Raw genomic sequence first — 21,197 nt, forward strand, 5'->3', positions numbered from 1 at the left:
TTTGTCAAGGTTTGAAATTAATCGGACAAGTGGGTCCCAAGGTATGGTCACCGTACTCGCAAGCCGTTCGCTTTGGCTCTGCGAATGGACCAAACCATTTGATGTAAATAGGAGGGGGGTTCTGTGGTCGTTACTGCCACGTGGTTTCAAAGTTTTTGTTGTTGCTTGCACGCATGTTTTTTTGCAAGCACGTACGGGCAAGCACCTACGTGCGGGCACGCTCTAGTATATATAAATAGAGGTAATATTGAGATATGGAATTAATTGCTTTCAACAATGCAAAGGGTGACAAGATATGGGATTTTAATGGGATTTTAATGGGATTGCATTGTGATTCATTGGGATTATCCATTGGGATAATCCACAACGTTTCACTTTCGTTGTTGCAACGTTTTGCTCCAACGTTTTGTGAACATTTAAATGTTGGGTTTTGCTGACGTTTCCACAACGTCGCCACAACGTTTCACTTTCGTTGTTGCAACGTTTTGCTCCAACGTTTTGTGAACATTTAAATGTTGGGTTTTGCTGACGTTTCCACAACGTCGCCACAACGTTTCACTTTCGTTGTTGCAACGTTTTGCTCCAACGTTTTGTGAACATTTAAATGTTGGGTTTTGCTGACGTTTCCACAACGTCGCCACAACGTTTCACTTTCGTTGTTGCAACGTTTTGCTCCAACGTTTTGTGAACATTTAAATGGTGGGTTTTGCTGACGTTTCCACAACGTCGCCACAACGTTTCACTTTCGTTGTTGCAACGTTTTGCTCCAACGTTTTGTGAACATTTAAATGGTGGGTTTTGCTGACGTTTCCACAACGTCGCCACAACGTTTCACTTTCGTTGTTGCAACGTTTTGCTCCAACGTTTTGTGAACATTTAAATGTTGGGTTTTGCTGACGTTTCCACAACGTCGCCACAACGTTTCACTTTCGTTGTTGCAACGTTTTGCTCCAACGTTTTGTGAACATTTAAATGTTGGGTTTTGCTGACGTTTCCACAACGTCGCCACAACGTTTCACTTTCGTTGTTGCAACGTTTTGCTCCAATGTTTTGTGAACATTTAAATGTTGGGTTTTGCTGACGTTTCCACAACGTCGCTACAACGTTTTACTTTCGTTGTTGCAACGTTTTGCTCCAACGTTTTGGGGACACTCAAATGTTAAATAAACCGGATAAGAATTCACGAGTTATTTAATTATGAGCGATTATAGAAGTACTTATATAATTAATTACATTTCTTATTAAATTACAGTAATTACATTACAGTAATTACCTGAGGTAATTACAGTAATTACAGTTCCGGTAATTACAGTAATTACAGTAATCATTACAGTAATTGCAGTAATCTTATTACAGTAATTACATTACATTAACTCAGGCACCTTTTGAGTAAGGAAGCTGATATTTGGACATGACACTGACCAAGTGATGTGGCTGTCAAGGAAAATATTGATTTATTGATTAATCATTTAATAAATTAACTCGTTGATTTATAAATGACTTATTTAATTAAAAGTCCTCAGAGATACATCTTCGGATGAAATACTTGCAGATTGGTTATGCTATGAGCCAATTGATTAAGGAAAATATTTTGTGATGGCCATATTGGCAATTTCGTGGCCATATTCGTGGCAACTCAGTTAGTGCCACTGCACCTTTAAAATGCATCCCTGCGTTCATTTTTCGATCGATTGAGTTGAAATTTTGAACAATCGGATCTGGACTGTCGTTGTTAACGACTCTAGCACGCACTCGTCCAATCAGGATGGAGCGGTATGGTCCCCGGATCAACACTGCCCGCAGTGTTAATTAGTTTTACTTTTTTCTCTTGGTCATATAATTTTGAAGACATGCATGTCATGATAGAGGAAATGTTTGTTCTGTTGAACGGAATAAATGTTGTTTATTTGTGTGGGTGTGTATTTTTGTGTATTTTTGATATATTTTTCACGACTAATTCCAGTTAACATCCTGCAAAATTTGCTCGTTTGCTGGCCGAGTCGAAATTGCGTTGAGGTCCTATGGCATGCGCCATTAAAAGCGCTGTGTAATGGTTGAGCTCCCTTTATTTCGTTTTGGTCATGCGGATGAGCAAACAAAGTGACAAATGCTGCGGCTGGAGCAGTAGAAGCGATGTTTTTTAAATGGAAACGATGTAATGAGTAATTAAAAGTGGGAGGGGGCAACACCACGCATACCTCTTTTAAGGTGTGTATAAACCCTGGAATAAACGTGGGAGGGGGCAACACCACGCATACCTCTTTTAAGGTGTGTATAAACCCTGGAATATTTCAGCAATCAATACGATGCTGAAATGATGTAATTTACTGTGTAAGAGGGTCGACCTTGGGTTTGTTTGGGTTTGTTGTTTATTTTTTGGGTGTCTATTTTTTGAGTATTTTGGATATATTTTCACGACTAATTCCAGTTAACATCCTGCAAAAGTTGCTCGTTTTCTGGCCGAGTCGAAATTGCGTTGAGTTTCTATGGCATGCGCCATTAAAAGCACTGTGTAATGGTTGAGCTCCCTTTATTTCGTTTTGGTCATGCGGACGAGCAGACAAAATGACGAATGCTGCGGCTGGAGCAGTGGAAGCGATTTTTGAATTGTTCAATGATTATTCGATATTGTTATGACTTATTGTCAATAGGTATACTAAGTGGCCATGAGGTAGCCTGTTGCAATGTACAGTTTTATTCTATTGTTGATTATACCACATAGCTGTGGTGATAAAGGAAATGTTCGTTTTAAATAGATGATTATGATAGGACCATGACGATAAAATCATGATGATTATTATGAATGATATCATAGGGTTCAAATGCAGAATGATTGCATGAACTTGGGAAAGAACTTTCAAGCCCTATGGGATAAATTGGGTGTTACAAGCGATGGAGTTTCCAAATTTAGCATGATTGAAGGAATTTTACAGTCTTATTTCAGGAGTTATACGAAATTTATATTGCCAAGAGATTTGGGTACTATTAAAAGAAAAATGATGAGATATTTTTCCCAAAGAACTTTAATATCTGCCATCCATTTTGGCTGTCTCACGAATGAAGGATGAGTTGCCTTTAGTGGTTGCAAAGAAAATTTGTGGAGACTAGGCAAAATGGGGAAATATGTCAGATATGACCCTAGGACAGGACGGTGATTCATCAATTAACATGAGGTACGAACCAGAGGTGACGACCGATGAGATTCGATCTCAGTCAATGGATGGACCTGTCCTGACATCATTGGGGAAAGGGCTTATGCAAGGAGTCATCCAAAATGATTAATTTGATTTATTGATGAATATTGATGAATTAATTGAAATTGAATAATTGATTGAATTGTTAATTGATTGAATCTAATTGACTGAATTTAATTGAATAAATTTAACTGAATAAATTGAACTGAATAAATTGAATTGAATATATTGATTGTTTGATTGATGAAAATGCGGTCTCAAGAAAGAAGCTTTGATATCTTTGCGAGATATTAACAATGTGGAGACAACCTGGGAAAATTGAGCAAGGTGGTGAGTTTATATACAGATATATATGTGCGGTTACCATTGTGTGATTTCCCCGTCAACAGAGCGGACACCTGAGGATTCACCCATTTCATACTGACCCTCCGGCTCATCTGCAAATACTGATCTGTGAGATTGGATTGTGCAAAAGCCACAGCTGAGGGAGATTCTCTGGAAATCACCGTGTGAACAGGTGGAGAGACCCTTCCTGGAGGTACGAGTGAAGCTTTAGAGGAACAAACTACAACACATCCAACGCTACTTTGATAAAAGGCAGAATGGGAAATGGAGCCTGCAAGAATACACAAGGACAACCAGAGATTTCACAAAAAGGTACTTGTACACATCATATGTACGACCGTTATGGTGCCGAAGCTATAAGGCAGGTCGAGAATTGGTATTTGTGGACAAAGGGACATGATGAGGAGTTTCCAAGAGATGGTACATTTGAGCGAAGTCGATTGGAAAGATTGGAACAAAGATTGAAAGCCAGGAAGAGACAGAATCTAACGGTAGACTGGCTTGCATTCCATCTTTGGGATGGTGAATCCAGACAACGGGAACAGCAAGAACGGATAACGAATCTAGAACTTAAAATAAAAAGGATACAGGATACAGTGGGGTAGACAAATGCACAACTGCCCTCGAAATTAGGAATGAAAGTGACGGTTGTCCCATCTGATTTCCAGTTGTCTCCCCAAAAAGGACGGTACAGAGAATTTTTTCGTGTTTCAGGAGACAACGAGAGATTGCAGTGGCAACTCAGGGATGTAGAGATGCAGCCCAGCAATACAAATGCACAGGTGCACAGATCAGACAACGACAGAAACCGGTGTTTCAAGTGTGGACGGATGGGACATTGGAAAAGAGGATGTCCGTATACCAAAAGGAAGACAAGTTAATAGGGTAAACCAAGATCAAGGGTACCAGTGCTGACCGATACCTCAGACAATGATTAGGCCTTCATTGCTGGAAATCCCAAATGATGATTGGCCTCAACAGATTCGATTACTGGACAAACATGAATAACTGTCGATGATTCTTGGGTCTGAAAAGTTTTCGGAGCAAGAATTATTCATTTTTTCTTTTGCTTGTAAGCAAATTAGTAATTAATTGATCACATGCCGAAATTGGATCTTTTATGTTGGGCACACAATTTTAAATTTACAAAGTTGGAACAATTGCTTTGCAAATTTTTGAAACCAAGGGACAAGGGTCACATGATGATCAGGTGGGAATGTCGGACTAGTGTTCCGCATGATTGATAGGTCAGTGGTCGACTGACATGCAAATGGGTGTGTAGTCAAATTTGGATAAATTATGGTGGGAACTGAAAGGGTAATTTCAATGTGACATCATAGGGGTTTTCTAAGAATAGACTTTTAGTTTATTTGTGTATAAGCATTTTTAATTTGATTGACAAATTTTATGAAATTGAAATAAAATTGACACCCATCTGATCTGTAAATAATGGTTCCAACGCAAACAAATATGCATAATGCATGTGTGTGTGTGTTTTTGTGTATCAATCTTACAAGATTGTTGACACCGACAGTGTGCCTTGTCTGAAAATAGATAGTTCCAATGTGGGAGTACACAATGTGGGAGTACAAAAATGTGGGAGTACAAAATTAGCCAAATTTGGGAGAGGTCTTACACTGACTTCCCAGAGTACTCTGCTCACGGATTTTTATATATATAAACTTGAATTTTATCAGCATATAAATTGTGCTGTATGTATGGATGTGTTTTAGGCATAGATGATATGGGAAAATAGTAAAGAAAATTTTGCTGGTTTGAACTATTGTGGGTTTTCAGTTCTGGAGTTTAAACAAAGTCACTGGTTAACAGATGAGAAAGGATAGTAAATAAATTATTCGCTGCTGGGCAAATTAAGTACGATATTACTAAGACTTATGAGAGCTATTGTTCCGCCTTACAGCAGTGGAAAATTATTGGGAAAAAATTAGATCCAACATAATGAATCTATAAAAGAATGTGATAGGGATAATATCCTCAATTTGTACTAATTATTTGATTGTGGGTAAAGGAATTAAGTTATCGTAGTGGATTGTTAACAGCAGCCTGAAAATGTCCTGAGAGTGTGCATCCATGTAATCAGAAATCCCAGATTTGTTTTTTACAAACAACATTTTGGTAGAGGTCTTGTGTGGACGAGCACTTCCTTGGTAGATAAAAAACGGTACTGCATGCTGGCAGCCACTTTTGCGGCCAGTTAGGCCAAACAAATTGAGAGGAAATTGTAGTTAAATACGTAAGTTACACATGGCTATTTGGGAAAAAAAAAAAGGAAATTTGTTGAGATGGGAAACATTTTTCGAAGGTTTATTAAGGTGTTATAATATGACATGTGGCAAGGCAAACTATTGGATGGGAAAATTAGATCTGGCTATAGAATAAATTTATTGACCCCTTGAAGTTAATTCTTCGAATCATTGTTTCACTGGCATTTTTTGTTCAAATTGGAAATAGTTTGGTAGAGCTTTGGTTAAAACCTTTGGTTGCGGTATCTTGGAACGAAATGATAAACCATAGGAGATTGATAAGAATAGAAAAAATATGGACCCAAAATAGAAAGTTGGATTCATGCCCCTCATTGCAAACAAGCACATGGGGCTAAGGTGGACGATCCCACAGAAAATGAGGCTGCACCTAGCAGCCCAGCAGAACATTCAGTGGTAGATAAATGACAGTCGTGATTTACAGTCATTTGAAATACATTTTAACACCCCTTGCATTGATAAACATTACATTTTCAACATGTGATATTCCTACTTGGAATAGTGACATTTATTTGCCTACATGACATACAATTACCTGCTGATATTAATACAACATGAGTGAAAAATGTATCACAACTACACTCATGATCAGGGGATTGAGTTCAACCCCGGGAGATAGGGGGATCAGGGTAAGACAAATAATCTGATTATGTTACATATTAAGGGATTTTCTTTATTTACCTTTTAGGAAGCTTGTTAGTTTGGTATATAATGTTAAATGTCATCGACATATAACTATGTCATAGGTATGAATATATACAAGGAGTAGCAGACTTGTTTGTTGGTTTAGTAGTTATATTGGCAATTGTTTTAGTGGTGGCTTGCTTGAAAGCCTTAGTGACGGTGTGTTTGAATAAGGTAACCAACAACACGATGATAATGCATGAAGTGACAAATGAGGAAAGAAATGTGGAACCAGAAAAGGAAGACTTTTATGGCGACATAAATACTGAGATTAAAAGATTAAATCAAGTGATGTTGCAAATGAAACAGTAGAATTAAGATAATGGCATAACGACAATGTTATGAGTTGTGCCAATTACAATATCAGTGAACTCATATCACCACGAGTGACACACTGTTAGGAAAAAGAGGGAAAAGAAAAAGTGGAGAGGAATTATGGTAATAATACATTATGCTTAATTTGTTGGTTTGGGAAAAAAAAATTGTTGTTGGGAATTAGGTATTCCCGTTTGTGATTGTAATCATATACAATGCTATTCTTAGTTTAGTAATAAAATACATACCTGATTGAATATTATTTGTGTGACGCATATAAATGAATATAACTTTTTGTGTTAAGGAAAAACAACAAATTGTTGAATGTGAAACTGTCGGAAGATATACATGATTATGCTGATTTCATGGTAAGATGTACCCTATCTGATTCAGTGTGTGCGGAAAGCAGATTCAGATGTGACTGAGCATAAAGATAAGACGAGATCACATTTTGGAGGGATTGCTAACGGAATTGGGAAGAAGTTCGAGAAAGAAAATTTGTGGCTAAAAAATGAAGTTAATCGTGGCATACACCCTCTTTCTCAAAGAATGATGAAGACATTCTCCCGTGTAACTTGGAGATGAATGCTTACCTTCACCAAGGAAATTTATGTGACCATTTGCCTGGATCACACTGCAACATATGAAAGAAAGGCGATCACTTACTCTTGTTCGAAGGCTTCGAACATTCACCACATCAGAAGTTGCAGGACAACGACATTTTACCGGCAACCTCTGTGAAATGCGGGGACATATGTTATTACTTCACCAACGTCCGGGGAACCAGCATGGAGCTGCAAAAAACGGCTGTGCCCTTGTCACAACAGCTGTGCACGATTCTGCTGGTTGCTCCTGGTAAGGACCATGAATGACCTGAACACCATGGTCCCAACATCATTGTGGATGCATCCGGCATCCCTGTTCCACATCTTGCTGGCCAATCAACGCCACACCAATACTTGCTGCCCACTCACAATGAGGGTGGAGGCAAGTCGACTACAACTGGGTGAAGGCCGTGTTCAGGAATTACTATGGTTTACAGCAAAAAGTGGCAAGAATGCTACAAGGAGAGCAGGGTCAGTCTATGACTCCGCAATGTTACCACAACAGCGAAATCCTACACGAAGTAGTGCAGGAGCTATGAAGACATTAGGAGAAAATGTTTCATACCAGGATTCAAACACAAGTGATCAGCCCTTCCTTTCAAACAAAGTCAACATTTGTGTGGAGGCAAACGTTTTTTTACCAGATGGTGCAGATGCTTTACAAAACTTGAAAATGAAGTGAAATTGTTGTATCTTGGTGATGGTGAAGTGTTGTTTTGAAAATATATTTGTGATGCAAATGCAATAGATTGAACGATATGGAAGGAGTCAATGACCAACGAAATGTTTTGTGATTCTTGCAGGATGACGGTGTATGCCCAAGGGAATTTGATTACCAAAGTGATTGATTATTTACTTATACTTGTAATGATGTTTACTTGTAGTGATTGATTGTTTACTAAAATTGATGTTTAGATTAATGGTTAATATAAACAAAAAACAAAAAGATGAGGGAATTGTGGAAGTGTAACTCAGTGTAACTTATTAATTGGCACTGGTAACTTATTAATTAACCTGGTAACAAAGCAGATATATTTTACATGCAAACTCTGTGAAAGACGAGTTTGTAAATGAGTCAGGAATGCGCCCGAACATGATAAATCTCTTGTCCACCTGGTCACAGCCCCTGGCTGAAGCACCCCCCTATCGTTTGGTAAACGGAACTCACAACAGGAGGGGAGCGAGCTGATACCAGGACTTGGTACATGCATGACCTCGGGGCATTAGCGGAGAGGGGATTAAAATCCAGTTTGTCCATATAAACGAGAGCAAACGTGGAGTCGACAGAAGCTGCTGCGAGAAGCTGCTGCGAGGAGCTCTGACCAACGGGAGTGTCGGAGGAACATCAGCCGAACGAGAAGGACCATGCGAAAAGAGTTAACCTGATCCATTATATTATGCGGTATTATTTGGTAAATGGAATGAAGTGAATAACCAGTTAATAAACCAGACCTTTTGGAAACCTGTGTCCGGTCATTGGAGTCCTGTGAGTCTCGCAGCTACAAATTCTCCAACACACCCTAAGTGAGAATCATACCTCTAGACCAACGAACCAATCTTATTATATGTGTTAGGCTCTGTTCTCTTCTGTGTCACAGCTCTTTCAGGAGCATGAAATTTGGACAAAGAGTTCATGCTTTTCCAAAAGCCCATCAATGATCAAGACACGACGACCTCAAACACAACAGAAGTCACCCTCAAATCCTTCCACTGCTTCTCAAGCTCTCCATCAAACAAAGAAAGGAAGTTCAAAAGATTAACTTTGAGGACTCATCCAGGGTGATGAAGCCGCGACCTCTCCACCCATAGCAAGAATCATAACTCTGGTCCAACGAGCCAATACATTGTTGGTTTAATTAGGATCTGTTCTGTTTTGTGTTGTCGGTCTTCCGTGCTCCGAGGCCTTGCATAAAGAGTTTTTCTTTTCCAAAAACCCATCAATGAACGAAACAAACTACCTCAAATTCAACATAACACATCCTCAGATCCTTCCACTGATTCTCAAACCCTTCAACAAACAACGTTTCAAAGATGAATCATCAGGGCTCGTCTGGGATTTTAACCCAGGACCTCTCGCACCCGAAGCTAGAATCATACCTCCAGACCAACGAACCATCCTTGTTGTTGGTGTTAGGCTCTGTTCTCTTCTGTGCTATATCATTTCCAGGACCATCAAAATAGGACCAAGAGTTTTTGGCTTTGCAGCAGCCCATCAATACACTGAACTTGACTGCCTCAAACCACCATGATTCACCCTCAGATCCTTCCACTGCTTCTCAAGCTCTCCAACAAACAAAGAAAGAAGTATAAAAGATTAATTTTGAGGACTCATCCAGGATGATGAGGCCGCGATCTCTCACACCCAAAGGAAGAAACATAACTCTGGACCAACGAGCCAATACATTGTTGGTTTATTAGGGTCTGTTCTGTTCTGTGTTGTAGGTCTTCCACGCTCCGAGGCCTTGCATAAAGAGTTTTCCTTTTCCAAAAACCCATCAATGAACGAAACAAACTACCTCAAATTCAACATAACGCATCCTCAGATCCTTCCACTGATTCTCAAGCTCTCCAACAAACAAATAAAGAAGTATAAAAGATTAATTTTGAGGACTCATCCAGGATAATGAGGCCGCGATCTCTCACACCCAAAGGAAGAATCATAACTCTGGACCAATGAGTCAATACATTGATGGTTTATTAGGGTCTGTTCTGTTCTGTGTTGTAGGTCTTCCATGCTACGAGGCCTTGCATAAAGAGTTTTCCTTTTCCAAAAACCCATCAATGAATGAAACAAACTACCTCAAATTCAACATAACGCATCCTCAGATCCTTCCACTGATTCTCAAACCCTCCAACAAACAATGTTTAAAAGACGAATCATCAGGGCACCTCTGGGATTTTAACCCAGGACCTATCACACCCGAAGCAAAAAACATACCTCCAGACCAACGAGCCAATACGTTGTCGGTTTATTAGGGTCTGTTCTGTTCTGTGTTATAGCTCTCCCACAAGCCGAGACTTTGGACAAAAAGTTTTTGCTTTTGCATAAGCCCAAAAATTCACTGAACACTTCTGCCTCAACCTAATGCAATTTCTCTTCAGATCATTCCAAGGGTTTGGGAGGTCTCCACCAAATCAAGAAGGTATAAAAGTTCAATCAAAGGGCTCGTCCGGGATTTGAACCCGGGACCTCTCGCACCCTAAGCGAGAATCATACCTCTAGACCAACGAACCAACCTGATTATATGTGTTAGGCTCTGTTCTCTTCAGTGTCACAGCGCTTTCAGGAGCATGAAATTTGGACAAAGAGTTCATGCTTTTGCAAAAGCCCATCAATGATCAAAACACGACGACCTCAAACACAACAGAAGTCACCCTCAAATCCTTCCACTGCTTCTCAAGCTCTCCATCAAACAAAGAAAGGAAGTTCAAAAGATTAATTTTGAGGACTCATCCAGGGTGATGAAGCCGCGACCTCTCCACCCAAAGCAAGAATCATAACTCTGGTCCAACGAGCCAATACATTGTTGGTTTAATTAGGATCTGTTCTGTTCTGTGTTGTCGGTCTTCCGCGCTCCGAGGCCTTGCATAAAGAGTTTTCCTTTTCCAAAAACCCATCAATGAACGAAACAAACTACCTCAAATTCAACATAACACATCCTCAGATCCTTCCACTGATTCTCAAACCCTTCAACAAACAACGTATCAAAGATTAATCATCAGGGCTCGTCTGGGATTTTAACCCAAGACCTCTCGCACCCGAAGCTAGAATCATACCTCCAGACCAACGAACCATCCTTGTTGTTGGTGTTAGGCTCTGTTCTCTTCTGTGCTATATCATTTCCAGGACCATCAAAATAGGACCAAGAGTTTTTGGCTTTGCAGCAGCCCATCAATACACTGAACTTGACTGCCTCAAACCACCATGATTCACCCTCAGATCCTTCCACTGCTTCTCAAGCTCTCCAACAAACAAAGAAAGAAGTATAAAAGATTAATTTTGAGGACTCATCCAGGATGATGAGGCCGCGATCTCTCACACCCAAAGGAAGAATCATAAATCTGGACCAACGAGCCAATACATTGTTGGTTTATTAGGGTCTGTTCTGTTCTGTGTTGTAGGTCTTCCACGCTCTGAGGCCTTGCATAAAGAGTTTTCCTTTTCCAAAAACCCATCAATGAACGAAACAAACTACCTCAAATTCAACATAACGCATCCTCAGATCCTTCCACTGATTCTCAAGCTCTCCAACAAACAAAGAAAGAAGTATAAAAGATTAATTTTGAGGACTCATCCAGGATGATGAGGCCGCGATCTCTCACACCCAAAGGAAGAATCATAACTCTGGACCAACGAGCCAATACATTGTTGGTTTATTAGGGTCTGTTCTGTTCTGTGTTGTAGGTCTTCCACGCTCCGAGGCCTTGCATAAAGAGTTTTCCTTTTCCAAAAACCCATCAATGAACGAAACAAACTACCTCAAATTCAACATAACGCATCCTCAGATCCTTCCACTGATTCTCAAGCTCTCCAACAAACAAACAAAGAAGTATAAAAGATTAATTTTGAGGACTCATCCAGGATAATGAGGCCGCGATCTCTCACACCCAAAGGAAGAATCATAACTCTGGACCAACGAGTCAATACATTGATGGTTTATTAGGGTCTGTTCTGTTCTGTGTTGTAGGTCTTCCATGCTACGAGGCCTTGCATAAAGAGTTTTCCTTTTCCAAAAACCCATCAATGAATGAAACAAACTACCTCAAATTCAACATAACGCATCCTCAGATCCTTCCACTGATTCTCAAACCCTCCAACAAACAATGTTTAAAAGACGAATCATCAGGGCACCTCTGGGATTTTAACCCAGGACCTATCACACCCGAAGCAAAAAACATACCTCTAGAGCGAGACCAACGAGCCAATACGTTGTCGGTTTATTAGGGTCTGTTCTGTTCTGTGTTATAGCTCTCCCACAAGCCGAGACTTTGGACAAAAAGTTTTTGCTTTTGCATAAGCCCAAAAATTCACTGAACACTTCTGCCTCAACCTAATGCAATTTCTCTTCAGATCATTCCAAGGGTTTAGCAGGTCTCCACCAAATCAAGAAGGTATAGAAGTTCAATCAAAGGGCTCATCCGGGATTTGAACCCGGGACCTCTCGCACCCTAAGCGAGAATCATACCTCTAGACCAACGAACCAACCTGATTGTATGTGTTAGGCTCTGTTCTCTTCAGTGTCACAGCTCTTTCAGGAGCATGAAATTTGGACAAAGAGTTCATGCTTTTGCAAAAGCCCATCAATGATCAAAACACGACGACCTCAAACACAACAGAAGTCACCCTCAAATCCTTCCACTGCTTCTCAAGCTCTCCATCAAACAAAGAAAGGAAGTTCAAAAGATTAATTTTGAGGACTCATCCAGGGTGATGAAGCCGCGACCTCTCCATCCAAAGCAAGAATCATAACTCTGGTCCAACGAGCCAATACATTGTTGGTTTATTTAGGATCTGTTCTGTTCTGTGTTGTCGGTCTTCCGCGCTCCGAGGCCTTGCAGAAAGAGTTTTCCTTTTCCAAAAACCCATCAATGAACGAAACAAACTACCTCAAATTCAACATAACACATCCTCAGATCCTTCCACTGATTCTCAAACCCTTCAACAAACAACGTATGAAAGATTAATCATCAGGGCTCGTCTGGGATTTTAACCCAAGACCTCTCGCACCCGAAGCTAGAATCATACCTCCAGACCAACGAACCATCCTTGTTGTTGGTGTTAGGCTCTGTTCTCTTCTGTGCTATATCATTTCCAGGACCATCAAAATAGGACCAAGAGTTTTTGGCTTTGCAGCAGCCCATCAATACACTGAACTTGACTGCCTCAAACCACCATGATTCACCCTCAGATCCTTCCACTGCTTCTCAAGCTCTCCAACAAACAAACAAAGAAGTATAAAAGATTAATTTTGAGGACTCATCCAGGATGATGAGGTCGCGATCTCTCACACCCAAAGGAAGAATCATAAATCTGGACGAACGAGCCAATACATTGTTGGTTTATTAGGGTCTGTTCTGTTCTGTGTTGTAGGTCTTCCACGCTCTGAGGCCTTGCATAAAGAGTGTTCCTTTTCCAAAAACCCATCAATGAACGAAACAAACTACCTCAAATTCAACATAACGCATCCTCAGGTCCTTCCACTGATTCTCAAGCTCTCCAACAAACAAACAAAGAAGTATAAAAGATTAATTTTGAGGACTCATCCAGGATAATGAGGCCGCGATCTCTCACACCCAAAGGAAGAATCATAACTCTGGACCAATGAGTCAATACATTGATGGTTTATTAGGGTCTGTTCTGTTCTGTGTTGTAGGTCTTCCACAAGCCGAGACTTTGGACAAAAAGTTTTTGCTTTTGCACAAGCCCAAAAATTCACTGAACACTTCTGCCTCAACCTAATGCAATTTCTCTTCAGATCAGTCCAAGGGTTTGGCAGATCTCCACCAAATCAAGAAGGTATAAAAGTTCAATCAAAGGGCTTGTCTGGGATTTGAACCCAGGACCTCTCACACCCTAAGTGAGAATCATACCTCTAGACCAACGAACCAACCTTATTATATGAGTTAGGCTCTGTTCTCTTCTGTGTCACAGCTCTTTCAGGAGCATGAAATTTGGACAAAGAGTTCATGCTTTTGCAAAAGCCCATCAATGATCAAAACACGACGACCTCAAACACAACAGAAGTCACCCTCAAATCCTTCCACTGCTTCTCAAGCACTCCATCAAACAAAGAAAGGAAGTTCAAAAGATTAATTTTGAGGACTCATCCAGGGTGATGAAGCCGCGACCTCTCCACCCAAAGCAAGAATCATAACTCTGGTCCAACGAGCCAAAACATTGTTGGTTTAATTAGGATCTGTTCTGTTCTGTGTTGTAGGTCTTCCACGCTCCGAGGCCTTGCATAAAGAGTTTTCCTTTTCCAAAAACCCATCAATGAACGAAACAAACTACCTCAAATTCAACATAACGCATCCTCAGATCCTTCCACTGATTCTCAAGCTCTCCAACAAACAAACAAAGAAGTATAAAAGATTAATTTTGAGGACTCATCCAGGATAATGAGGCCGCGATCTCTCACACCCAAAGGAAGAATCATAACTCTGGACCAACGAGTCAATACATTGATGGTTTATTAGGGTCTGTTCTGTTCTGTGTTGTAGGTCTTCCATGCTACGAGGCCTTGCATAAAGAGTTTTCCTTTTCCAAAAACCCATCAATGAATGAAACAAACTACCTCAAATTCAACATAACGCATCCTCAGATCCTTCCACTGATTCTCAAACCCTCCAACAAACAACGTTTAAAAGACGAATCATCAGGGCACCTCTGGGATTTTAACCCAGGACCTATCACACCCGAAGCAAAAAACATACCTCTAGACCAACGAGCCAATGCGTTGTTGGTTTATTAGGGTCTGTTCTGTTTTGTGTTATAGCTCTCCCACAAGCCGAGACTTTGGACAAAAAGTTTTTGCTTTTGCATAAGCCCAAAAATTCACTGAACACTTCTGCCTCAACCTAATGCAATTTCTCTTCAGATCATTCCAAGGCTTTGGCAGGTCTCCACCAATTCAAGGAGATATAAAAGTTCAATCAAAGGGCTTGTCTGGGATTTGAACCCATGACCTCTCACACCCTAGGCGAGAATCATATCTCTAAACCAACGAACCAACCTTATTACATGTGTTAGGCTCTGTTCTCTTCTGTGTCACAGCTCTTTCAGGAGCATGAAATTTGGACAAAGAGTTTTTGCTTTTGCAAAAGCCGGTCAATCATCTAAACACGCTGACCTCAAACACAACATAAGTCACCCTCACATCCTTCCACTGCTTCTCAAGCTCTCCATCAAACAAAGAAAGGAAGTTCAAAAGATTAATTTTGAGGACTCATCCAGGGTGATGAAGCCGCGACCTCTCCACCCAAAGCAAGAATCATAACTCTGGTCCAACGAGCCAAAACATTGTTGGTTTATTAGGATCTGTTCTGTTCTGTGTTGTTGGTCTTCCACGCTCCGAGGCCTTGCATAAAGAGTTTTCCTTTTCCAAAAACCCATCAATGAACGAAACAAACTACCTCAAATTCAACATAACGCATCCTCAGATCCTTCCACTGATTCTCAAACCCTCCAACAAACAATGTTTAAAAGACGAATCATCAGGGCACCTCTGGGATTTTAACCCAGGACCTATCACACCCGAAGCAAAAAACATACCTCCAGACCAACGAGCCAATACGTTGTCGGTTTATTAGGGTCTGTTCTGTTCTGTGTTATAGCTCTCCCACAAGCCGAGACTTTGGACAAAAAGTTTTTGCTTTTGCATAAGCCCAAAAATTCACTGAACACTTCTGCCTCAACCTAATGCAATTTCTCTTCAGATCATTCCAAGGGTTTGGGAGGTCTCCACCAAATCAAGAAGGTATAAAAGTTCAATCAAAGGGCTCGTCCGGGATTTGAACCCGGGACCTCTCGCACCCTAAGCGAGAATCATACCTCTAGACCAACGAACCAACCTGATAATATGTGTTAGGCTCTGTTCTCTTCAGTGTCACAGCTCTTTCAGGAGCATGAAATTTGGACAAAGAGTTCATGCTTTTGCAAAAGCCCATCAATGATCAAAACACGACGACCTCAAACACAACAGAAGTCACCCTCAAATCCTTCCACTGCTTCTCAAGCTCTCCATCAAACAAAGAAAGGAAGTTCAAAAGATTAATTTTGAGGACTCATCCAGGGTGATGAAGCCGCGACCTCTCCACCCAAAGCAAGAATCATAACTCTGGTCCAACGAGCCAATACATTGTTGGTTTAATTAGGATCTGTTCTGTTCTGTGTTGTCGGTCTTCCGCGCTCCGAGGCCTTGCATAAAGAGTTTTCCTTTTCCAAAAACCCATCAATGAACGAAACAAACTACCTCAAATTCAACATAACACATCCTCAGATCCTTCCTCTGATTCTCAAACCCTTCAACAAACAACGTATCAAAGATTAATCATCAGGGCTCGTCTGGGATTTTAACCCAAGACCTCTCGCACCCGAAGCTAGAATCATACCTCCAGACCAACGAACCATCCTTGTTGTTGGTGTTAGGCTCTGTTCTCTTCTGTGCTATATCATTTCCAGGACCATCAAAATAGGACCAAGAGTTTTTGGCTTTGCAGCAGCCCATCAATACACTGAACTTGACTGCCTCAAACCACCATGATTCACCCTCAGATCCTTCCACTGCTTCTCAAGCTCTCCAACAAACAAAGAAAGAAGTATAAAAGATTAATTTTGAGGACTCATCCAGGATGATGAGGCCGCGATCTCTCACACCCAAAGGAAGAATCATAAATCTGGACCAACGAGCCAATACATTGTTGGTTTATTAGGGTCTGTTCTGTTCTGTGTTGTAGGTCTTCCACGCTCTGAGGCCTTGCATAAAGAGTTTTCCTTTTCCAAAAACCCATCAATGAACGAAACAAACTACCTCAAATTCAACATAACGCATCCTCAGATCCTTCCACTGATTCTCAAGCTCTCCAACAAACAAAGAAAGAAGTATAAAAGATTAATTTTGAGGACTCATCCAGGATGATGAGGCCGCGATCTCTCACACCCAAAGGAAGAATCATAACTCTGGACCAACGAGCCAATACATTGTTGGTTTATTAGGGTCTGTTCTGTTCTGTGTTGTAGGTCTTCCACGCTCCGAGGCCTTGCATAAAGAGTTTTCCTTTTCCAAAAACCCATCAATGAACGAAACAAACTACCTCAAATTCAACATAACGCATCCTCAGATCCTTCCACTGATTCTCAAGCTCTCCAACAAACAAACAAAGAAGTATAAAAGATTAATTTTGAGGACTCATCCAGGATAATGAGGCCGCGATCTCTCACACCCAAAGGAAGAATCATAACTCTGGACCAACGAGTCAATACATTGATGGTTTATTAGGGTCTGTTCTGTTCTGTGTTGTAGGTCTTCCATGCTACGAGGCCTTGCATAAAGAGTTTTCCTTTTCCAAAAACCCATCAATGAATGAAACAAACTACCTCAAATTCAACATAACGCATCCTCAGATCCTTCCACTGATTCTCAAACCCTCCAACAAACAATGTTTAAAAGACGAATCATCAGGGCACCTCTGGGATTTTAACCCAGGACCTATCACACCCGAAGCAAAAAACATACCTCGAGAGCGAGACCAACGAGCCAATACGTTGTCGGTTTATTAGGGTCTGTTCTGTTCTGTGTTATAGCTCTCCCACAAGCCGAGACTTTGGACAAAAAGTTTTTGCTTTTGCATAAGCCCAAAAATTCACTGAACACTTCTGCCTCAACCTAATGCAATTTCTCTTCAGATCATTCCAAGGGTTTAGCAGGTCTCCACCAAATCAAGAAGGTATAGAAGTTCAATCAAAGGGCTCGTCCGGGATTTGAACCCGGGACCTCTCGCACCCTAAGCGAGAATCATACCTCTAGACCAACGAACCAACCTGATTGTATGTGTTAGGCTCTGTTCTCTTCAGTGTCACAGCTCTTTCAGGAGCATGAAATTTGGACAAAGAGTTCATGCTTTTGCAAAAGCCCATCAATGATCAAAACACGACGACCTCAAACACAACAGAAGTCACCCTCAAATCCTTCCACTGCTTCTCAAGCTCTCCATCAAACAAAGAAAGGAAGTTCAAAAGATTAATTTTGAGGACTCATCCAGGGTGATGAAGCCGCGACCTCTCCATCCAAAGCAAGAATCATAACTCTGGTCCAACGAGCCAATACATTGTTGGTTTATTTAGGATCTGTTCTGTTCTGTGTTGTCGGTCTTCCGCGCTCCGAGGCCTTGCAGAAAGAGTTTTCCTTTTCCAAAAACCCATCAATGAACGAAACAAACTACCTCAAATTCAACATAACACATCCTCAGATCCTTCCACTGATTCTCAAACCCTTCAACAAACAACGTATGAAAGATTAATCATCAGGGCTCGTCTGGGATTTTAACCCAAGACCTCTCGCACCCGAAGCTAGAATCATACCTCCAGACCAACGAACCATCCTTGTTGTTGGTGTTAGGCTCTGTTCTCTTCTGTGCTATATCATTTCCAGGACCATCAAAATAGGACCAAGAGTTTTTGGCTTTGCAGCAGCCCATCAATACACTGAACTTGACTGCCTCAAACCACCATGATTCACCCTCAGATCCTTCCACTGCTTCTCAAGCTCTCCAACAAACAAACAAAGAAGTATAAAAGATTAATTTTGAGGACTCATCCAGGATGATGAGGTCGCGATCTCTCACACCCAAAGGAAGAATCATAAATCTGGACGAACGAGCCAATACATTGTTGGTTTATTAGGGTCTGTTCTGTTCTGTGTTGTAGGTCTTCCACGCTCTGAGGCCTTGCATAAAGAGTGTTCCTTTTCCAAAAACCCATCAATGAACGAAACAAACTACCTCAAATTCAACATAACGCATCCTCAGGTCCTTCCACTGATTCTCAAGCTCTCCAACAAACAAACAAAGAAGTATAAAAGATTAATTTTGAGGACTCATCCAGGATAATGAGGCCGCGATCTCTCACACCCAAAGGAAGAATCATAACTCTGGACCAATGAGTCAATACATTGATGGTTTATTAGGGTCTGTTCTGTTCTGTGTTGTAGGTCTTCCACAAGCCGAGACTTTGGACAAAAAGTTTTTGCTTTTGCACAAGCCCAAAAATTCACTGAACACTTCTGCCTCAACCTAATGCAATTTCTCTTCAGATCAGTCCAAGGGTTTGGCAGATCTCCACCAAATCAAGAAGGTATAAAAGTTCAATCAAAGGGCTTGTCTGGGATTTGAACCCAGGACCTCTCACACCCTAAGTGAGAATCATACCTCTAGACCAACGAACCAACCTTATTATATGAGTTAGGCTCTGTTCTCTTCTGTGTCACAGCTCTTTCAGGAGCATGAAATTTGGACAAAGAGTTCATGCTTTTGCAAAAGCCCATCAATGATCAAAACACGACGACCTCAAACACAACAGAAGTCACCCTCAAATCCTTCCACTGCTTCTCAAGCACTCCATCAAACAAAGAAAGGAAGTTCAAAAGATTAATTTTGAGGACTCATCCAGGGTGATGAAGCCGCGACCTCTCCACCCAAAGCAAGAATCATAACTCTGGTCCAACGAGCCAAAACATTGTTGGTTTAATTAGGATCTGTTCTGTTCTGTGTTGTAGGTCTTCCACGCTCCGAGGCCTTGCATAAAGAGTTTTCCTTTTCCAAAAACCCATCAATGAACGAAACAAACTACCTCAAATTCAACATAACGCATCCTCAGATCCTTCCACTGATTCTCAAGCTCTCCAACAAACAAACAAAGAAGTATAAAAGATTAATTTTGAGGACTCATCCAGGATAATGAGGCCGCGATCTCTCACACCCAAAGGAAGAATCATAACTCTGGACCAACGAGTCAATACATTGATGGTTTATTAGGGTCTGTTCTGTTCTGTGTTGTAGGTCTTCCATGCTACGAGGCCTTGCATAAAGAGTTTTCCTTTTCCAAAAACCCATCAATGAATGAAACAAACTACCTCAAATTCAACATAACGCATCCTCAGATCCTTCCACTGATTCTCAAACCCTCCAACAAACAACGTTTAAAAGACGAATCATCAGGGCACCTCTGGGATTTTAACCCAGGACCTATCACACCCGAAGCAAAAAACATACCTCTAGACCAACGAGCCAATGCGTTGTTGGTTTATTAGGGTCTGTTCTGTTTTGTGTTATAGCTCTCCCACAAGCCGAGACTTTGGACAAAAAGTTTTTGCTTTTGCATAAGCCCAAAAATTCACTGAACACTTCTGCCTCAACCTAATGCAATTTCTCTTCAGATCATTCCAAGGGTTTGGCAGGTCTCCACCAAATCAAGAAGGTATAAAGGTTCAATCAAGGGGCTCGTCCAGGATTTGAACCCAGGACCTCTCGCACCCTAAGCGAGAATCATACCTCTAGACCAACGAACCAACCTGATGATATGTGTTAGGCTCTGTTCTCTTCAGTGTCACAGCTCTTTCAGGAGCATGAAATTTGGACAAAGAGTTCATGCTTTTGCAAAAGCCCATCAATGATCAAAACACGACGACCTCAAACACAACAGAAGTCACCCTCAAATCCTTCCACTGCTTCTCAAGCTCTCCATCAAACAAAGAAAGGAAGTTCAAAAGATTAATTTTGAGGACTCATCCAGGATGATGAGGCTGCGATCTCTCACACCCAAAGGAAGAATCATAACTCTGGACCAACGAGCCAATACATTGTTGGTTTATTAGGGTCTGTTCTGTTCTGTGTTGTAGGTCTTCCACGCTCCGAGGCCTTGCATAAAGAGTTTTCCTTTTCCAAAAACCCATCAATGAACGAAACAAACTACCTCAAATTCAACATAACGCATCCTCAGATCCTTCCACTGATTCTCAAACCCTCCAACAAACAATGTTTAAAAAACGATTCATCAGGGCACCTCTGGGATTTTAACCCAGGACCTATCACACCCGAAGCACAAAACATACCTCTAGACCAACGAGCCAATAGGTTGTTGGTTTATTAGGGTCTGTTCTGTTCTGTGTTATAGCTCTCCCACAAGCCGAGACTTTGGATAAAAAGTTTTTGCTTTTGCAAAAGCCCAACAATTCACTGAACACTTCTGCCTCAACCTAATGCAATTTCCCTTCAGA

At 41.0% G+C, this 21,197-nt stretch overlaps 5 non-coding genes across 5 annotated transcripts; all 5 read right to left on the reverse strand.

Moving 5' to 3' along the window:
- Positions 1 to 10,587: 10,587 nt before the first annotated feature.
- TRNAP-AGG (transfer RNA proline (anticodon AGG)) lies at positions 10,588 to 10,659 on the reverse strand. The gene has a single exon. It is a non-coding gene; the product is annotated as a tRNA-Pro (tRNA).
- Positions 10,660 to 12,556: 1,897 nt separating this feature from the next.
- On the reverse strand, positions 12,557 to 12,628 carry TRNAP-AGG (transfer RNA proline (anticodon AGG)). The gene has a single exon. It is a non-coding gene; the product is annotated as a tRNA-Pro (tRNA).
- A 3,293-nt stretch (positions 12,629 to 15,921) lies between these two features.
- Positions 15,922 to 15,993, reverse strand: TRNAP-AGG (transfer RNA proline (anticodon AGG)). The gene has a single exon. It is a non-coding gene; the product is annotated as a tRNA-Pro (tRNA).
- Positions 15,994 to 17,890: 1,897 nt separating this feature from the next.
- On the reverse strand, positions 17,891 to 17,962 carry TRNAP-AGG (transfer RNA proline (anticodon AGG)). The gene has a single exon. It is a non-coding gene; the product is annotated as a tRNA-Pro (tRNA).
- A 2,455-nt stretch (positions 17,963 to 20,417) lies between these two features.
- Positions 20,418 to 20,489, reverse strand: TRNAP-AGG (transfer RNA proline (anticodon AGG)). Its single transcript has one exon. It is a non-coding gene; the product is annotated as a tRNA-Pro (tRNA).
- Positions 20,490 to 21,197: the final 708 nt, after the last annotated feature.

This window comes from Myxine glutinosa, chromosome 1 (assembly GCF_964187855.1).
Source record: "Myxine glutinosa chromosome 1, kmMyxGlut1.1, whole genome shotgun sequence".
Taxonomy (NCBI): Eukaryota; Metazoa; Chordata; class Myxini; order Myxiniformes; family Myxinidae; genus Myxine; species Myxine glutinosa.